At 48.6% G+C, this 5,162-nt stretch overlaps 1 pseudogene; it reads left to right on the forward strand.

Moving 5' to 3' along the window:
- The first annotated feature begins 977 nt into the window (after positions 1-977).
- LOC144600734 (T-cell-specific guanine nucleotide triphosphate-binding protein 2-like) lies at positions 978-4,839 on the forward strand (annotated as a pseudogene).
- Positions 4,840-5,162: the final 323 nt, after the last annotated feature.

Raw genomic sequence — 5,162 nt, forward strand, 5'->3', positions numbered from 1 at the left:
GGTGATCTTATTGAGGTGTATAAAATCATGAAAGGAATAGATTGGATAGACACAGAGTCCCTTGCCCAGAGTAGGGAAATCAAGAACCAGAGAATATAGGATTAACGTGAAGGGGAAAAGATTTAATAGGAATCTGAGGGATAACATTTTAACACCAAGGGTGGTCGTGGGTGTATGGAATGAGCTACAGTGGAGGTAGTTGAGGCAGGGACGACTGCAACAGGTACATGGATAGTCTAAGAAGGACCTGCAGATGCTGGTTTAAACCGCAGATAGACACAAAAAGCTGAAGTAACTCAGCGGGACAGGCAGCATCTCTGGAGAGAAGGAATGGGTGACGTTTTGCGTCTGAAGAAGGGACTCAACCCGAAACGTCACCCATCCCTTCTCTCCAAAGATGCTGCATGTCCTGCTGAGTTACTCCAGCTTTTTGTGTCTATCTTAGGTACATGGATGGGACAGGTTTGGGGGATATGGGTGAAACACAGGCAGGTGGGACTTGTGTAGATAGGACATGTTGGTCAATGTGGGCAAGTTGGGCCGAAGGGCCTGTTTACATATTGGATGACTTTAAGACTATGACTATCAACCTTTCCTATCCATGTATTTTAAATGCAGTTATAGTGCCTGCCTCAACGACCTCCTCTAGCAAATCGTTCCCTACACCCACCGCCCTCTGTGTGGAAAAAGTTGCCCTTCAGGTTCCAATTAAATCTTTTCCCTCTCACCTTGAACCTCCGTCCTCTGGATTATGATTTTCCTACTCTGGGTAAAGTTGTGCAGTTACCGTATCTATTCCTCGCGTGACTGTGTACACCTGGAGAAGATCGCCACTCGTCATCCTGCTCTCCAAGGAGTAAACTAGCCTTCCCCAACCACTCCCGGTAGCTCAAGCCCTTTAGGCCCGGCAACAATCTCATGAATCTTAACAGCGCGTTTCCCAGATTATGTCCTTATTTGTGCGTCTATGCCCCCAGGAATAACATGGCCCAGTCAGTCCAGTCCAAGTACTTCAGCGTGGCGGATGTGAGGAGCCTGCAGACCGAGTACAGTAACAGAGAGCTGGTGTCAGTGATGCTGCGGATAAAGCGGGCGGAGGATTCGGGCAATGTGCCGATTAACATCGCAGTGTTGGGAGAGGGGGGGTCCGGCAAATCCACCTTCATCAACACCATGAGGGGTGTTCGCAATGGCGACCAGGGAGCTGCTCCGGTGGGGGGCTATGAAGCCGACGTGAAGCCAGTGGGATATCCCTATACTCCTCTCCCCAATGTCCAGCTCTGGGACCTGCCCGCGTCCAACTCACTCGGCTTTGAGATGAGCCGCTACCTGCAGCAGGTGCAGTTTGAAAACTATGACTTTTACATCATCGTGTCCCAGTCCCGCTTCAGAGAGAGTGACGGGGAGCTCAGCAAAATGATCCAGCAACAGGGGAAAGGCTTCTACTACATCCGCTCTAAGATCGACAACGACGCCTATTCCATGCAGATGGAGGGCACTGACTTCGGGGAAGGACAGCGACAGATCCGCCAGGATTGTCTCAACAACTTCCACCGGGTCGGCGTTGAGCCGCCGGCCATGTTCACGATCTCCGGGCTGGAGGTGACAGGATATGATTTTCCCAAATTACAATCTGCCCTCGCCAGTGATATCCAGAAGATAAAATCAACCGCCTTCCGTCTGGCAACGCCAAGGATGATGCAGGAGATACAAAGGCCCAGACGCCAGATGCTGATGTGGGGAATCTGGCTCTGGGCCTTCGTCTCCGGGGCACTGAGCACCGTGCCGGCCCCGTCCTTCCCTCTCCTCACTGTCGCTCTGTGCATGGTGTCCGGGTGGGTGTATCTCCGGAGACAGCTGGGCGTCAGTGAGCGGGAGCTGGCAACGCTGTCCCGGGCCGTGGGCAAGCCTGTGTCAGTGCTGAAAGCCGACATGGACCAGCCATCGCCTCGCAAGTGGCATCTGTCGGTCTCCAAGTTGCTGCTGGGAGCAGTGACACTGGGCTATACAGTGGCAGCATTCACAGGCAGGGACTCTCTGTCCCTCTGGCCCAGTGTAGGCCCTGTCCCACGCTGGCTCTGTGGCGCAGTGCCCTCGCTGGCCGTTACCTACCTGGTTCTGAAGGATTGGCTGGATGGCAGGTTGCGATCAGTTGAACTCCTGGCCAAGAGCGCTTTTCGACCAGACTGTAGCCATTAGCGTGAGCTCAGTGCCCGGGTACCCCCTGCTCACCATCATACAAACATAGAAAATAGGTGCAGGAGTAGGCCATTCAGCCCTTCGAGCCAGCACCGCCATTCAATATGATCACGGCAGACCAACTAAAATCAGTACCCGGTTCCTGCTTTTTCCCCATATCCCTTGATTGCTTTAGCCCCAAGAGCTAAATCTAAATCTCTCTTGGAAACATCCAGTGTATTGGCCTCCACTGCCTTCTGTGGCAGAGAATTCCACAGATTCACAACTCTCTGGGTTAAATTTAGCCCCTCCAATCCCTTAAGAATGTTATATGTTTCTATATGTTCCCTTCTCATCCTTTTAAATTCCAGTGAATACAAGCCCAGTCGACCCATTCTTTCATCATATGTCTGTCCAGCCATTCCGGGAATTAACCTGGTGAACCTACGCTGTACTCCCTCAATAGCAATAATGTCCTTCCTCATATTAGCAGACCAAAACTGCACACAATACTCCAGGTGCGGTCTCACCAGGGCCCTGTACGACCACAGTAGGACCTCCTTGGTCCTGACCTCAAATCCTCTCGCCATAAAGGCCAACATGCCATTAGCTTTCTTCACTGCTGACTGTACCTGCATGCTTCCTTTCAGTGACTGATGTACCTCTCCTTTTCCTAACCTGATACCATTCAGGTAATAATCTGCCCACTAGTCACTGCCTGCCATTCTGAAAAGGACCCATTCATTCCTACTCTTTGCCTCCTGTCTGCCAACCAGTTCTCTATCCATGTCAATACCCTACCCCCAATACCATGTGCTCTAATTTTGCACACTAATCTCTTGCGTGAGACCTTGTCAAAGGCTTTTTGAAAGTCCAGATACACCACATCCACTGGCTCTCCCTTCTCCATTCTACTTGTTACATACTCAAAAAAGTTCCAGATTAGTCAAGCATGATTTCCCCTTCATAAATCCATGCTGAATTTGACCGATCCCGTCACTACTATCCAAATGCACTACTGTAACATCTTTAATAATTGACTCAAGCAGCTTCTCCACTACTGATGTAAGGCTAACTGGTCTATAATTCCCCGTTTTCTCTCTCCCTCCTTTCTTAAAAAGTGGAGTTCCATTGGCTACCCTCCAGACCACAGGAACTGATCCAGAGTCGATTGAACATTGGAAAATGATCACCAATGCATCCATGATTTCTAGGGCCACCTCCTTGAATACTCTGGGATGCAGACCATCAGGCCCTGGGGATTTATCTGCCTTCAGTCCCAACAGTTTACCAAATAGCATTTCCTGACTAATGTGGATTTCCTTCAGTTCCTCCCTCCCACTAGATCCTCGGTCCCCCAATACTTCTGGGAGATTATTTGTGTCTTCCTTAGTGAAGACAGAACGAAAGTACTCGTTTAACTGGTTTGCCATTTCCTTGTTTCCCATTATAAATTCACCTGTTTCTGACTGTAAGGGACCTACATTTGTCTTCATTAATCTTTTCCTCTTCACATATCTAAACAAGCTTTTACAGTCAGTTTTTATATTCCCCGCAAGCTTTCATTTCATGCTCTTTTTTCCTCCTAATTAATCCCTTTGTCCTCCTCTGTTGAATTCTAGATTTCTCCCAGTCCTCCAGTTTGGAGTTTCCTCTGGCCAATTTATATGCCTCTTCCTTGGATTTCACTCTATCCTGAATTATCCTCGTCAGCCACGGTTGAGCTGCCTTCCCCGTTTTATTTTTCCGCCAGACAGGGATGAAGAATTTTTGTAATTCATCCAGGCAATCTTTAAATATTTGCCATTGCATCATCACCGTTAACCCTTTAAGCATCATTTGCCAGTCTATCCTAGCCAATTCCCGTCATCAAAGTCTCCTTTCTTTAAGTTCAGGACCCTAGTCTCTGAATTAACCATGTCACTCTCCATCCTAATGCAGAATTCCACCATATTATGGTCACTGTTGCCCAAGAGGCCTTGCACAACAAGATCGATAACTAATCCTTCCTCATTACACAATATCCAGTCTAGGATGGCCTGCCCTCTAGTTGGTTCCTCTACATATTGGATTAAAAACCATCCCGTATACATTCCAGAAAATCCTCCTCCTCAGCGTTGTTACCAGTTTGGTAGGCGCAATCTTTCTGTAGATTTAAGTCACCCATGATAACTGCTGTAGCTTTGCTACACGCATCCTTAATTTCCTGCTTGATGCTATCCCCAATCTCCCTACTGCTGTTTGATGGTCTGTACACAACTCCAGCAAGCTTTTCTGCCTTTGGCTATTTCACAGTTGTACCCATACTGATTCTACAGTAGCTTCACACTTTGTAAAATATAAATGTATTCACGTAGAAATAGCGGAGTGTGAACTATTTGTTATGTTTCGCTTCCAATTATGTTTTTAAGTGATAGCAAAATTAAGCCATTCGGCCCATCGAGTATACTTTGCCATTCAATCCAGGCTAATCTATCACTCCCTCCTAACCCCATTCCCCTGCCTTCTCCATGCCACCCTTGCCACCTATACTAATCCAGAATCTATCTAACTCTGCCCACAGTCTGTCTGTCCTTTCCAAACTTTTTTGTTATATTTGGTAAGTTTTAAAAGTTAGTGTTAATGTTCTCGGGTTTATTTTATGTGGGGGGAGGGGAGGGGGGGGAGGGGTAAACTTTCTTCCAATCTGTTACCTTGCCGGAGATGATATTGTTTTCCGGATCGTATCTCTGGTCGCTCTGCAGCCTAACATCGTGGAGCTGGCGGCCGTTCTCGGGTCTGACTTTGAGCCCTACCGTGGGGCCGTGAACATAACATCTGAGCGTGCGATCCCTTGCCTGGGATCAACGCTCCAACTGTGGCCTACGGACTTTAACATCAAGGAGCTCGCAGTCACGAGTTGAGACCGGTTGGGAGCTCCGAGCTGCACGAGGTTCGACTGGCCTTCGACACGGGGTAGATCGCCCGGTGTGGGGGGGGGGGTG

The sequence above is a fragment of the Rhinoraja longicauda genome, chromosome 15 (genome assembly GCF_053455715.1).
Source record: "Rhinoraja longicauda isolate Sanriku21f chromosome 15, sRhiLon1.1, whole genome shotgun sequence".
NCBI lineage: Eukaryota > Metazoa > Chordata > Chondrichthyes > Rajiformes > Arhynchobatidae > Rhinoraja > Rhinoraja longicauda.